Source organism: Chiloscyllium punctatum, chromosome 25 (assembly GCF_047496795.1).
Source record: "Chiloscyllium punctatum isolate Juve2018m chromosome 25, sChiPun1.3, whole genome shotgun sequence".
NCBI classification, from domain to species: Eukaryota; Metazoa; Chordata; class Chondrichthyes; order Orectolobiformes; family Hemiscylliidae; genus Chiloscyllium; species Chiloscyllium punctatum.
In genome coordinates this window covers 40,439,332-40,455,883 of record NC_092763.1, presented here as the reverse complement: position 1 = coordinate 40,455,883, position 16,552 = coordinate 40,439,332, and the positions used below count along the sequence as shown (strand labels likewise).

At 38.8% G+C, this 16,552-nt stretch overlaps 1 protein-coding gene across 6 annotated transcripts in view; it reads left to right on the top strand.

Moving 5' to 3' along the window:
- The window catches only part of LOC140495881 (probable E3 ubiquitin-protein ligase MID2), a 389,997-nt gene that overhangs the window by 325,677 nt on the left and 47,768 nt on the right, over window positions 1-16,552 (top strand). The window lies entirely within an intron of this gene.

The following is a 16,552-nucleotide window of genomic DNA, read 5'->3' as shown; positions in this document are numbered from 1 at the left end:
GTAAACATATTAACTATGAAAATGATTCATATTGTGTCATGATTCAGGGTCATAATCCCAGATGATCAACAGATGTGTTGACTATTTTTGTGAAAAATGACAGAGGATGACTAAATTTAAATACATCGTCTGTCTGGAGACAAAAACAATGGAATGTCACACCTGACAAGGTGTCGAGGAAACTTCAAAGGAATGCATTTAAAAGGGGAGAAAATGCATCATGAATTGAACTGTAATTTCCTGGCATTATCTCAGACTATGAACATGATGGGAGAAAAGACAGCAGTCTGGGTGAGGGATATGTTTTGTGTCTTCCCTTCTAAAAATATACAAGAACAGGGGTTAAAAACCAGATCAGCTCTGGTCTGTGGATGAAGCTGTGCTAGTGAGCTGAGGGACATTGGTCTGTGGTGTTTCTGGATATGAGCCTGAGTTCGAGTACAAGTGTGCTGAGACGATTACAATCAGAAAAGCACCCCAGTAGCCGCTCCTACATTGCATTTGAAGGATACCCTCACTGAGTGCTAAGGCCAAGTAGTCAGCGAGCCAATCAAATATAAACAAAGGAAAATAAAGACTCTCGTTATGAGTGCTGCTAGCTGACTATTTCCAAAAGGAAAGTGGACACAATGATTTCAACCTGCAAAGCCAAGCATCCTGAAATCTATTGTTTAACTATTAACTTGCCATTATCTACTCTTCACAAATTACCCATAGAGACTGTACATCTCTTAGCTTTATTTTTGACTCACCTCCTCTCATTTCTTCTGTGTCTGTTATTATTTATTGTTGTGTTTTGGAATAATAAACTCATTCTCTCACTAAATTAAGAAAGCCTGGCTACACTGGCATCATAAATTCATTGGTCTGGAGAAAGGCATCCTTTTGGAGGAATCCCTTGTAAATTAAACTTGTGACCAATTGAGATTGTTTTGGGCGCTTGGACGGATGGGACACTGCAGAGTAAGAGGGAAGTTAACTCATCCCTCCTTACATGAGAGTTTACTGATGTGGGAACTGCAACAACTTGGGGAACCCTGCCTGAGTTGTAACAATTACTCTTGTTGTGTTGATATTATTGTAATAGTGGCATTGCAATTGATAGAAATGTCCAAAGATTTTAGTGTTATAGAATAATAGAAACCATTCCCACCTCTTTATTAAATTGCAACCTGCAGTACACCTGTCCCCCCCAGCCTTCTTATTTCGAGTTTTGACAGTTTAATGAACCATAGCTGTTCAAAAAATGAAGAAGATTGACAAAATCTTCTCTTATGTGGTGAACAGTTATCCAGCACAAACATAATATCCTCAGTGTCTGCTCAATCCAACACTGACATATTGAAGGCAAACAGAGATTTGAACCATTGACTTAAGCTTCTTGCTTCAGTTATCATCAAATTTAACAGCAGCTCTTTCTGGTTCAGCTTTGTCTAGTCGTGTCATAAATTTAGACTAGTGCAGGATGTCAAGAGGAAATTGATGCAATACTTTGAAACTGGATGAGCTCTTCTTTACCCCTGGGGCTGTTCAATTTCCTTCATGTCCAAAGCAAGCAGTCATCTTTTTCTTAATCTTATCTCTTTTTGAAGTTGATACAAATCACTTTCCTGAAATAAAGCAAGCTTTATATTGTCTGTAAAAAAAAAAATAGTTTATTGAAACTATTATTTCAAACTCTTTTAGAATTTTGCTACAATGTTATATTTTTACTTAGGTCAAATTATTTTCTCTTGTTCATGTTTATCACCAATCCTCATTCAGTAAAGCTAGGTCAGGTGTCATTACCCATGCATGGTGAGCACGCTGCTGTATAAATAGCACACTGGTTTGATTCTGTTCTTTATAAGAGATGCTGCAGCAATTTGCCAAGTTTAATTTAACAGTATGTTTTTCCTCGTGTTCTTGTACCAAGAAGAATACAAAAATAGTAAAATTAAGAGAACACTAGCTCCTCTAAGTTCTTCTGCAAACCATGCACTATTATCTTGGACAAATATTACCTTTCCTCTTTTACTGCTTTGTCAGAATCCTAGAATCTCTACCTATCACCAACATAGGTGCTTTATCATCACAGGTGGTCCAGCAGTTCAGGTAGAATGTATACTGGTGTAACCAGAAATTGGCAATAAATGTGGCCTTGACAGTGTCACCCTCAACTCTCATTCACAAAAGGGAGAGGTTAAGTGGGGAGAAGCCTGCCAATATCATTGAGAAATATCAGCCAAAGCTACAGAAAAGCTGTTGCTTCAGAACTATGGGAGAGGACATTGGATAAGGAGAGGAATATAAAAATGAAACTAAAAGAGTTGTAGGTCTGAGTGGGTTATTGGAGCTGTAGGGTTCTGGTTTGCAATCAAACCAGTAATTTGCTAATTTTTGGTGGTTCAAATTGCCCCCAGATGCCTGGTTCTAGGCACTGGACTTATTTAGGGAATGTGAAATACAAAAAGCAGTAGATATGTGTTTCATGGGCAAAAGGATCTGTGCTTTATTTAAATACAAAAAAGTAGGTTTAATACAAGAACACAAAGGTAAATGCAATAAAACTGAAATTAACACAATTATACAGAGGATAGTAATTAAATACACTTAAATAAACACAGAGTAAACACTTATTAGAATCTAAACACAGTTTTAATCACAAATATTTTAATCAGGCTTCCTACCTTTTGGGGTCCCTGCGTTGTCGCTGCCTGCCTTTCCCTCTCTGCTACCTAGGTCAGAAACTTTGGGATTTTCAGCTCACCACTGAGGAAAATACAGTTTTAAAGTGCATCTGATTTGAGGTTTCTTCTGTCGGTTCTCTTAGTTTGGAACAGGGCTGTGTCTGGAAGCATTTGGTTGGCTTCCCTCCTCTTGGATGTCCTTTGTTCCAATGATGTTCTTGGTTTGGTTTCTCGATTCAACTTCTCTGCTTAAATATTATTAATGGACTTTCCAAAGTTACATCGTATGTTGGATGGCAGAAGTCCAGAGGAAAAGCTGAAGTTATTTGGGATCTTTGGCCATGAGAGAATTCAATTGAGAAGGACTCCTATGCAAGCATATCTAACTATCTCCCACCTTATTAACAAAATCCTATATCTATACCTACTTTCCATATAAAAATAAACCATATAAGCCCATTGCCATACACTTGTGGCAATTTAAAGCATTTAAAGCTTTATCATTACAAATTGTAGTTGTCCAAATTTCGACTTTGACTCCTAATCGTTATAGAGCTCAGTTATAATATTTGAATGTTTCAATTTTAAGAAAAAGTATTTTAAGAAAGTGCCATCCTTCAATTAGCCATTTTGACAATTTCCCTCAAGGGTTGAAGAAATTGATTCTGAGAGTTGAGGTTTTCCTTTATATCTTGTCATGTACATGTGTAGACATACAAAACCCCTTTTTAAATGTGAAATGTTCTACAATAATGGGACAATAAACTGGTGAAGTCATAATCTTCATTCCATTGAAATCAGATTAAAATGCAAGTATTCTTTACTTTGGTCCTCTCGTGTGAGTTACGTTAATCTCAGCCTGGTTAGTAATGGGTGCCAAGCCACCTTTTATCAAATTACCACTGACTGGCTTTTAAGTGAGCAACATTATTTAAGCCAATAGTCTGACGTGGGAAATGAAAATGTCATTTATGCAGCATTGGATAACATTTTACAGCTAAAAGTGATATCTCTGTGAAATGACATACAGAGTGACTTATTATAACTCATGCTATAGTTAACACAAGCTGTAAAGATAGAAATATACCCTTTCTAATCATAGTAGAGTAACACAGCATGGAAATAGGCCCTTCAACATACACTGGTCCATGAGGACCATGGTGCCTTCTCAGCTAGTTCGAATTTTCCACATTTGATCCATATACCTATCCAAAGGTTTTTTTTTAATGTTGCTATTGTACCTGTCTCAACCACTTTCTCAGGTAGCCCATTCCATATTCACATCATTCTCTGCATGAAGAAGTTGCCCTTCAGGTCCTTCTTAAATCTTTTCCCTTCACCTTAAACCTATGCCCTCTAGTTTTCAATTCCCCATCCCTGGGAAAAAGACTATATACTTTCATTCTGAGTATGCCCCTCATGATTTTATACACTTCATTAAGGTCACCCCTCATTCTCCTACATTCTAAGGAACAAAGTCCTATTCTGGCCAATCTCTCCCTAAACTCAGGTCTAATAGTCCTGGCAACATCCTCATAAATCATCTTTGCACTCTTTCCGGTTTAGCTATGTCTTTTCTGTAACAGGGTGACAAACTGTACATAATACTCCAATTTCAGCCTCACCAACGATTTATACAACTATAACATAACGTTCCAACTCCAAAACTCATGCCTCAACCGATGAAAGCCAGCATGCTAAATGCCGCCTTCACCACTGTCCACCTGTGACACTGTTTTCAATGAACTATGTACTTGTACTCCTCGCTCCCTCTTTTCCACTACACTCCTCAAGACCCTACGATTTATTGTATAAGTCCTTTCCAAAGTGCAACATCTCATACTTCTCTGCACTGAAATGTATTTCCCAATCCTTAGCCCACTTTCCCATCTGATCAAGATCTCTCTAATTTTTGTTTATATTCCTTGCTATTGATAATATCTCCTAATTTTTTTCTCATTTGCAAACTCACTAATCATGCCTTGTACATCCACGTCCAGATCTGTGGCACACCACTAGACCTAGACCTCCAGTCTGAGAAACAACCTTCAACCATCACCCTTTGACATATTATGACACATTTGAAACAAAATCTTTTATTTTCATGATATGGTTATACTCACCTTTTTACTTTTACCTACCCTCGGCACAACACGATGCTTCATTGAGTCACTTCAAGAGGATAGGTTGCTGATAATTATGTTTCTCTCTAACTTAATTTGGGTAATGATAGGTCTGTTTCCCTCATGGTAATTAATGAATGGTTGGGTTTTTATGAACGTTCGATACATCCATGCCACTTTTCACTGACCATCACTTATAAATTTGTTATTTGCTTTAAATATAATTCAAGTTCTCAGATCACCAATTAGATTATTAAATTATGTTCTCCGGCTTGTTAATATAAGCCATTAATTCAATACTTCACAACCAGCGTATTGGCATACTTTCACTTGGTGACAATAGGAAGTAGGTTTCACAATGTAGTCCTTTTTCTGACATTTCCAGCCTTCATTTATGCTCAAATTTAGCATTTTCACCTTTCCTGTAATGGAACTTTGCATTTCAAACGTTTTGGGATGAATTTTGATCTCTGAAGCAGTTTATTCAATCCATTCTCTAATTAGTCATTGAAAATACCACTATGATATTGAAAAGAAACTGTTATTAGTATCTTAACTGTCTACAGTCTTACATTGCATGAATATGCTAACTTTTAATGCACAAGTTTAAAGTAACTTTCTTTCCAAGTCCTTTTCTGTGAAAAGTGATCAAAAGATTCTTAGAAAGAAAGTATGCTGCCGACTAATATCAAAGAGGTTGTCATGACATAACTGGGAAAGTATGCCATTGATCATGCTGTCCTGCTACACAAATCTTTACAAAATATATAAATATATAAGAATGCTAATGAGGCAACTTAAATGACTGATTTTCTTGACTGCTGTCCAGGACAAAAGCAAACAAGACTGGGTTTACTTTAATATTAGCAAAAATAACTCTCATTTGTAATGCACTGAACTCTAACTAGCAAGAGAGAGTTTCTAATTTATGCACCTGATGAAGGAGCAGCACTCCAAAAGCTAGTGCTTCAAAATAAACCTGTTGGACTATAACCTGGTATTGTGTGTTTTTTTTTAAACTTTGTCCATCCCAGTCCAACGCTGGCACATCCAAGTCATAAACTATACTCCTTCAGTTGCCAAACACGCACAATTACTCAGGGCAGATAAAAGACAAACAGTTGAACAAATGTAGTATTATGAAAAAAAGTATGTGGTTCAGGGTAAACAAAATTCTGAAGAATAATAGTCTAGCTAATGGGACGCAAAGTCCCTTATTTTCTCAGTCCTTTTGATTTTTGTAATGGTGAGATGTTGCTTGCATGGTTATAGCGTTCATTTGACTCGATAGTTGAGCAAGGTTTTTTTTTGGATGAATTTTTTTTAACTTTCTAGTGTTTTCTGTCTTCCCCACAGGAAGATGGGCGGCACGGTGGTACAGTGGTTAGCACTGCTGCCTCACAGCGCCAGAGACCCGGGTTCAATTCCCACCTCAGGCAACTGTCTATGTGGAGCTTGCACGTTCTCCCCGTGTCTGCGTGGGTTTCCTCCCACAGTCACAAAGATGTGCAGGTCAGGTGAATTGGCCATGCTAAATTGCCCGTAGTGTTAGGTAAGGGGTAGATGTAGGGGTATGGGTGGGTTGCGCTTTGGCGGGGCGGTGTGGACTTGTTGGGCCGAAGGGCCTGTTTCCACACTGTAAGTAATCTAATCTAATCTAAAAAATAGATAGAAAGGATGCTGTCTATTTTATTTTGTTCTTGGCACTTACAGCTTTGTAATACTCTGCACCTTAACTCCATAGACTTTTGGTCTGCTCAGTCTCAACTTCTACCTTTTTTTTGGCTTCTGCGAAATACCATTCTGTGGCACGTGACAACAACATGGAACACTTGAATTTTTTTCAAGTCGCGAAGCTTTCTTTCTTTCTTCCAACTAAAACCATCAAACATTTATTATAATTTATAGTTAACCCCCAACATCATTAAATATGTGGTCTTGTACAATAGAAGTAATTTTCAGTCATTTTAATTCAAATTCATGTCTCTAGTTCATGTTAAACATATTAGGTTACAAATTAGATTTCATCACATTATTTCCATACTATACAATGGGGAGTTTTGACTGCTGTAAGCTGATTCTCCACAGAAGCCTCTGCTGTGTTGAATATTCACTATGCTGTTTGAGGATTTTAAGTATTATGCTGAAAAGATGTCTTTGAAATTTTTGAAACAAAGTTCAAATCATCCTGTACAACATGGTATGAACCACACTCAAAGGAGCACATTTTGATGAATCAGGATTCTCTCTGACTAGTAACTTCGAAGAAGACTCAATCTAGGGAATGTTGAATTTATCTAATGTTAAGCTGAAGTACTGACAGGAAATAATTTGTACGATTAATACAGGGAAATAAATACAGCATAGGTCATAATCTTTATTTACGGGATTGCTACCTTGAAACACCTCAATGGATTGAGATAAATCATAAGACATAGGAACAGAATTAAGCCACTTAGCCCATCAAGTTTGTTCCACTATTTAGTGTAAGCATGGCTGCTCTGATAATCTTCTACTTCATTTTCCTGTTTTTTTTTCCCCTCTAACCCTTGCTTTCCTTACTGAATAAAAATCGTCTGTCTTAGCATTGACTATATTAATGAAACAGGGTGGAGAAAGTGAGGACTGCAGATGCTGGACATCAGAGTCGCGAGAGTAATTCTGGAAAAGCACAGCAGGTCAGGCAGCATCCGAGGAGCAGGAGAATTGACATTTCGGGCATAAGCCCTTCATCAGGAAATCTAATGAAGGGCTTATGCCTGAAATATCGATTCTCCTGCTCCTTGGATGCTGCCTGACCGGCTGTGCTTTTCCAGCACCACACTCTCGACTATATTAATGAAATAGCCTTGACAGCCCTTTACAGTTTAAAAAAAATTACAGAATCACTACGCTCAGAGATTTCTCTTCATTTTCATTTTAGGACCACACCATCTCTCTGGTCCTAACATTTGCTAAAAGGGAAAATAACCTTTCCACATCGATATTGTCAAATCTCTTAAGAGTCTTTGTTTTAATAAGATTATCTCTCATTCTTCTAAATTCCAATGAACACAGGCCCAACTACTCAATCTCTCATAAGATAGTCCTTCCATACCTGGTAGCAGCCTAGTGAACCTTCGCTGGTCTACCCCCCCAATGCCAGTATATCTATCTTCAAACTAAAAATCCAAAACTGTTCAACATATTCCAGCTGTGGTCTAATAAGTGCCTTGTTTAGCTTTTGCAACACCCACCTCTCCCATTTTTATACTCCATTTGAAATAAGGATCAACTTATCATTTGCCTTCCCAATTAACTGCAGAACTTGGATATTAGTGTTTGTTGTGATTCATGGAGAAGGACTCCTAAATCCCACTGGTTGATAATTTAAATAATATTCACTCTTTTTATTCTTTCTGCCAATGTGCATAATCTCGCATATAACCTCACATTTTTTCACATTATATTCTATTTGCCAAGTTGTTGCTCATTCACTTAACCTATCCATATCACTCTGCAGATTCTGTCATCCTCACTCCTTGCCTTCCACTTCTCTACCTCCCACCACCCACTGTTTTTGTGTCATCCACAAACTTGGCTATTGTAAGTTCATTTTTCTCATCCAAGTCATTAATGTATATTGTAAATATTTGTGGCTGCCTCACTAATCCCTACAGAACTTGATTTATATTAAGTTGCAATCCTGAACATGACTCCCTTATCCCAACTGTCTGTATTCTATTAGTTAGTTAACCTTTTGTCCATGCTATTACACCACCTCCAACACTAAAGACTCCCACCAACACAGGAAATGACATCACCAACCCAAGGAAACCTAAATATGTAAATAGAAAGCGGGTCCTAACACCAATGCTTCACTGATAATGTTACCTAGAATTGTGATGAAACATCTAAAAATGAACCTTCCAGCTCAGCGAGCAAGCTTACATCCAGAACTCTTACCTTATGCCTAATGTGTGGTATCTCAAAAAAATGCCTTCTATGATCCAAGTATATTACATCCACAGCTTCCCCTTTTTATCTATACTGCTTGGTACCTTCTCAAAGAATTCTAGTAAATTTGGCAGGCCTTACTTCCTCTTCATGAAGTATGGTCTGCTTAAACATATTACGTAGTTCAAATGCTCTGCTTCATCTTTTATTATAGACTAACATTTTCCTAATAACAGGTAGTTAAACTAATTGGCATATTGGTACCTTTCTTTTGTGTGTCCTTCCCTTTTTAAATAAAGGTGTAACATTGGTAGTTTTCCAATCCCCTGGGATTTCTCCAGAATTTAAGGAATCCTGGAAGATCACTATCGATGTTTCCACTACCTCTGTAGCTACTACTTTTAATATCCTAGGGCACATCCCATCAGGTCCAAGGGACTTGTCTGTCTGTAGCCCCATTAGTTTCCTTCATTCATTTTTTCTGGTTATAGTTATTATTTCCTCTCCTCCTTTTGCCCATTAATACATTCCAAAATGACTAACAATTAATGTCATCTTTGGTGAACACCGATGCAAAGTATTTATTCAACTCCACTGCCATTCCCTAATTCCCAATTATCATTTCCCCAGCCTCATTTTCTAAGGAGCTAGGATTACGTCTGGCCTCTCTCCTTGTTTTTTTCTATATTTAAGGATGTTTTTGCTGACAATCTTCTTATTACTCACAAGTTCACTCTTGAAGTTCATTTTTTCTCTCGCTTTCTCATATATCTTTTCATTCTTGAAGCATCTCAAAACTTCCACTTTCCACTAATCTTTGCCACATTGTATGATTTTCTTTCTTTCTTGCAGTCTGGTACTATCTGTACATTCCCTGGTTGACCAAGGTTCGCTTATCCCCTTCTCAAAATTCTTCTTCCTTTATAGGAATACATTTTTGTTGAGTCATTAACTATTTTCTTAAATGTCTGCCATTATTCTTCAACTATAATTGCTGCTAAACACCTTTCTCAGTCCACTCCAGCTACCTCTGCCCTCATTCCTTTGTAATTACCCTTCTTTAACATTTTACATAGTTGTTTCTAACCCAAGTTCCTCCCTCTCAATTTGAATGCGAGATTCTATCATGTTATGTTCATTCTCTCCTAAAGAATCTTTCACTCTGACAACATTCATTAAACCTGCCTCATTACACATCAGCAGATCCAAAAAAGCATGAGTCCTCATTGGATCCGTAACACATTGTTCTAGAAAAATGTTCTAAACCCTCTGAGTTCAACTTGTGTGTTAATTGAACAACCTAATACTAAACAGGTCAATGACCAGCGTTAGTATGCAGGCCTTTATAATTGTTAAAACTAACTGAAAATAAAATGATTTTGTATTTGAAGCAACAATCTACATCTAGCTCTTTCCACATGGTATGTGTTGAGGTATGTCTGTGAAAATAAGTAGCAGTATCTTTGCCAATAAATCCACTGTTTTTTGAAATCAGTGGGCTGCAATCCTAAATGTTATGGGGTCGGCCAATCAAGCACTGTCAGTTTTGTGAGGTGGGATGTTCATTTTGGGAACAAAAGTTGATCAGATTTCCCTCAAGCCACTGTACAAGAGGACTGAAGTAATTTTTATAAAAAGAAACCCTTCCCCTCTTTCAGGTTAATAAGTTCTTTTAACATGTTGCCCTCTGATGTTACCATTTGAACTGGAGAGATAGGAGCTCCTCGAGTTGACAGAGACTCTGCATGGAGGGCTACATCTGATGAATGCCCTTGGGGGGAAAAAAAAACTACTACTTTTACCTGGCTGACTAGAGGAACATAGAGTCAAAAAGTGTGGCACTGGAAAAGCCAGTCAGGCAGCATCGAAGAAGGAGGAGAGTTGACATTTTGAGCATAAGGCCTTCATCAGGAACATTACTGATGAAGAGCTTATGCTCAAAACATTGACTCTGGCTCCTCGGATACTGCCTGACGAGCTGTGCTTTTCCAGTGCCACACTTTTTGACTCTGATCTCCAGCATCTGCAGTCCTCACTTTCTCTTACCTGACTAGGGGAACATGATAACCCAGTGCTTCAAGTCCCTACTATTTTTCAAGTGGGCTCAATCAGATTCACATCGCCTGTGGCAGTCTTGCCAAATCTGATGTATTTTAGTCATAAGTGCAATACCATAGCATATTGTGGTGTTGATTACTCTTGGCCCTAGACCTTCTGTAATATCCAGGCGATGAAATTTTCATAGCTAGGCTTTCCATTTCCCATCTTAATGCACATGAGGTACTTGGTGTGAGGACTTGGAGAATCTGCTCTATGGTAACATCTCAAATTTTGTCAGTCTGGAGAAAATATATTGAACTGTCTTTCTCCACAGAGGTGCTCTCAGATCTGGCATGGACTGTGCAGCTTTCTGACTAATGAATGAAAAGTTTAATAAGGGTAGTACTTGGCAGAGCATTAAAGGAGAGAATTGCAAATACAATTTTCTCTTTAGCAATCTAGTATAATCCAATGATAAGATTAGTCTGTATCACCATGGCAAAGATTTAAAGAAATAAATAGAACAATCTTTCTATGTATTAGGACCAATGTCAAATATTAGAGTTTGAAAGGTGAAATCATTGTATATCAAACTAGTGCTTATCCATTTTTATTATATGACATTCAATCCGATCATACTTAATTTTTTTGCTGAATTGTCAACTGCGTGACATTGTATATTGCAAGGTCAGTACTCCAGATGGTGTCCTATGCTAGCTGTTTTATTACTCAATAACAAACTGAGCAGACTGTCCCTCCACTGTGTCATGCATATATGACATGTACGAGGCATTGTGATGAAGTTCTAAGAATTGTACCATTATTTGTGCAAATCCATGTGAACTATATAGGATTCTGAATTAAACTCAAAATTTGTCACAAAAGAAACTGCATTTCTATATCCATCTGTGACTTTCCTGGTATGACGGTGTTTGCCTCAGGATTAAAGCAATGTAAGAGCCAGTTTTTGTCCAATCGATGAAATTGTACATATCCAATAAACCAGAAAACCAAAACATCACCTCATCTGATACTTCAATGCAATAACAAAACATTGTTGGATTGTTGGAATTAACAAAATGTTTTGGTCCATTAGAAAGGCATAGCCCAAGCTGTGTTTATAAATTATTATGATAGTGACAGGATGAATGTTCTGTGATTTAAGCTGCATTATTCCATGAGTTGTATCATTAGAATAAGCATGTTGACTTAACCACCAAAATGGCTAATTGCTTTGCTTTTTTTCTTGCTGTCCAGGACAAGACAGTGTTTGACTAGGCTTCTTTAATAGAAGTGGCAAAACTATTCAACTTCTAAGATATAATCCAGAGTTATGACTATGTCATATTTTAACCCCAAAATTGACATATTCACATAATGGAAAGGACAACTAAACCCCTGCAGAGATGATTTTTTTTAAAAGATATAAAAGAAAGCTATTGGCCAATGGTTTGGAAGCATTAGTAAAATTTGAGTATTAGATTAGATGATTAGATTACTTACAGTGTGGAAACAGGCCCTTCGGCCCAACAAGTCCACACCGATCCGCCACCCACCCATACCCCTACATCTACATCTACCCCTTACCTAACACTAAGGGCAATTTAGCGTGGCCAATTCACCTGACCTGCACATCTTTGGACTGTGGGAGGAAACCGGAGCACCCGGAGGAAACCCACGCAGACACTGGGAGAACGTGCAAACTCCACACAGTCAATCGCCTGAGGTGGGAATTGAACCCAGGTCTCTGGTGCTGTGAGGCAGCAGTGCTAACCACTGTGCCACCGTGCCGACTATTCTCATAGTCCACTAGGTTGCTTGAAAAAATCAGGTTGCTTAACACCCTTGCTTGTTGGCAGATCTATTAAACAAGGCTTCAGTTTAGATGGAGATCAAGTTGGTTAGAAGTGTTTGGATAATAGACACAGTTCAGCTTTTCACTGTTTTGCAAGATAATCAAAATATTCAGGTGAGGAAATTTATCAAGTTTCGAAATACTTCGATGAATGAGTTTTGCAGTCCTGTTGTTGCTTTGGAAATTCTTTCCTCCTTGGACCCTCTAGATTTTTGGTAACACAACCTAAGTTCACAACATGTTGCTGAGCAACCATCAGCACAGGGACTTTTTAAATTTTCTTCCAAAGTCAGGTTTTCCAGTAAGTAAGTGCACAACATCCCATCTCTAAGCCAAGCAAAGCAAAACAGGAGATGGTTTTCTGACTTTCTGTAATCAGTAGATGGATCACAGCCCACATTTAAATATTTCCAAGAAATCATATAGGTTCTTGGAAGCCCTTTGTTAAAAACCTCTGTTAATTCCAAAAGTGTCCAAGCAATTCAATATATTCCAGTTCTCTTCTTGGTATACAAATATAGATTTGTATTCCCAACAAAATGTAGAAACATGGGACGGTATTTTACGGGTGACCTGTAGATGGGAAAATGGACAGGCAGACGTGTAAATTAGGCTGTACCATTGGTATCATGTTGATCCCCACTGCTCCATTTAATTCTTGGGCTGAGGCCAAGGTGAACCACAGTCATTACCCGATTAAGGTCCTTTAGTGGGCATTTAAGTGCTTCATCACATTATACCTACAACCAATAAATAGTCAACAGATGCAGGTTACAAGTAAACCGGAAGAAGTGCCTCCTTCAGAAATCTCATATAGCAATCAGGGCCCACCCCTTCCCACAGTTTAACTTGATCACATTCAACCCTCAGTCTTCACTCAGGCACTCCAATCTGACCCCCATGGCTGAGCAGCATTTGAGGGCATCCATATTTTGTCTTGTAAAGCTGAGAGTGGCCTCTGCTCCTATTGTGGTACAGAGATGCTGGCTTTCAATTAACTGGGATCTCTCTGAAATGAGACTTTCTCCTGAAGATGGAGGGAAGTCCTGTTTCATACCAATTCTTTAAAACCTTGCCTGAAAAATTAAAGTTGGTTCAGCCAGCCAAGCAGAGGCAGGGGGAAGCAAGCCCTGAGGATATAATGCAGCTCATGCAAATCCTTGTGTCCTGGTTAAATGCCTTCTAGAGCCCTGACACTCATTTGTCTGTAAATAGTTTACAAAGTGGAGAATAATTAGCTATGTTACTCAGGCTAACCCACTGCCCTGAGGGCAAGAACAAAGGACCACTAAATAAATTATCAGCAGTTGTTATCCTGTAACATCACTCCTTGATTTCTTTTAATTTTATTTTTGGATTTGCAGACAAATACTGCCTTCTCTGTTTAGATCCATACTCTGTTCTGAACCTTCTGTCTGTGCTCAATTTGCAGTTAGCTCGTAGCTCTTAGTATTTTAATTAATTATTTGATCATAATTAAGCCACAGGTAAATAAACGTTTGCCTATAATAGAAACTACTATGTGCACTGGGGCAAAAGCTACACCTCTGCGCCAAATGTTTAATCATTGCATTTTTTTCACCGTGACATGTGTTTTTCCACCATTCTGTTTTGTGTATTGATTGATATTTTACATCTGTATCAGATTATATTGTCATTGTAGAGTCTCAAAATTTATGTACAGGTGCCCAATTCCCACAAAAGCTAACAAGTAAAAAGGAACTCAAGACGAGACAATTGAGAGAGATCTGCCACTTGTTTAGGACTTAAATGAATATTAGATAGAGTCATAGAGATGTACAGCATGGAAACAGACCCTTCGGACCAACCCCTCCATGCCGACCAGATATCCCAACCCAATCTAGTCCCACCTGCCAGCACCAGGCCCATATCCCTCCAAACCCTTCCTATTCATACACCCATCCAGATGCCTATTAAATGTTGCAATTGTACCAGCCTCCACCACTTCCTCTGGCAGCTCATTCCATACACGTACCACCCTCTGTGTGAAAAAGTTGCCCCTTAGGTCTCTTTTATATCTTTCCCCTTTCACCCTAAACCTATGCCCTATAGTTCTGGAGTCCCCCACCCCAGGGAAAAGACTTTGGCTATTTATCCTATCCATGCCCCTCATAATTTTGTAAACCTCTATAATGTCACCCCTCAGCCTCCGGTGCTCCAGGAAAAACAGCACCAGCCTGTTCAGCCTCTCCCCAGAGCTCAAATCCTCCAACCCTGGCAACACCTTTGTAAATCTTTTCTGAACCCTTTCAAGTTTTACAACATCTTTCCAATAGGAAGGAGACCAGAATTACACGGAATATTCCAACAGTGGCCTAACTAATGTCCTGTACAGCCGCAACATGACCTCCCAACTCCTGTACTCAATACTCTGACCAATAAAAAAATAAAAATACCAAACACCTTCTTCACTATCCTATCTACCTGCAACTCCACTTTCAAGGAGCTATGAACCTGCACTCCAAGGTCTCATTGTTCAGCAACATTCCCTAAAACCTTACCATTAAGTGTATAAGTCCTGCTAAGATTTGCTTTCCCAAAATGCAGAACCTTGCATTTATCTGAATTAAACTCCATCTGCCACTTCTCAGCCCATTGGCCCATCTGGTCCAGATCCTATTTTAATCTGAGGTAACCCTCTTCGCTGTCCACTACACCTCCAACTTTGGTATCCTCTGCAAACGTACTAACTGTACCTCTTTTGCTCACATCCAAATCATTTATGTAAATGACAAAAAGTAGAGGACCCAGCACTGATCCTTGTGACACTCCACAGGTCACAGGCCTCCAGTCTGAAAAACTACCCTCTACCACCACCCTCCGTCTTCTACATTTGAGCCAGTTCTGTAGCCAAATTGCTAGTTCTCCTTGTATTCTGTGAGATCTAACCTTGCTAATGAACCTCCCATGGGGAACCTTGTTTGAACACCTTACTGAAATCCATATAGATCACATCTACCACTTTGCCTTCATCAATCCTCTTTGTTACCTCCTCAAAAAACTCAGTCAAGTTTGTGAGAATGATTTCCCACACACAAAGCCATGTTGACTATCCCTAATCAGTCCTTGCCTTTCCAAATACATGTACATCCTGTCCCTCAGGATTCCTTCCAACAACTTGCCCACTACCGACGTCAGGCTCACCGATCTATAGTTCCCTGGCTTGGCCTTACCACACTCCTTAAACAGTGGCGTCACGTTAAACAACCTCCAGTCTTCCAGCACCTCTCCTGTGACTATTGATGATACAAATATCTCAGCAAGAGGCCCAGCAATCACTTCTCTAGCTTCCCGCAGAGTTCTCGGGTACACGTGAGATCAGGTCCTGGGGATTTATCCACCTTTTATGGGTTTCAAGACATCCAGCATTTCCTCCTCTGTAATTTGGACATTTTGCAAGGTGTCACCATCCATTTCCCTACAGTCTATAATCTTCCAAATCTTCCATATCCTTTTCCACAGTAAATACTGATGCAAAATTCTTGTTTAGTATCTTCCCCATTTTCTGTGGCTCCACAGAAAGGCCGCCTTGCTGACAGTTGAGGGGCCCTATTTTCTCCCTAGTTACCCTTTTGTCCTTAACGTATTTGTAAAAACCCTTTGGATTCTCCTTAATTCTATTTGCCAAAGCTATCTCATGTCCCTTTTTTGCCCTCCTGATTTCCCTCTTATGTATACTCCTACTGCCTTTATACTCTCCTAAGGATTCATTTGATCTATCCTGTCTATACTTGACATGTGCTTCCTCCTTTTTCTTTTCCTGTCATTATCCCCCAGCATTCATTATTCTCTATAATATCACTTTTGTTCAATAAGTTAATGGCTATTAATACTCCAAAAATACAAGTACATTTTAGAAAGGTTCTTCTACGTGGCTAAAAATAATGGCTTTAAGATTGTTGATGCCA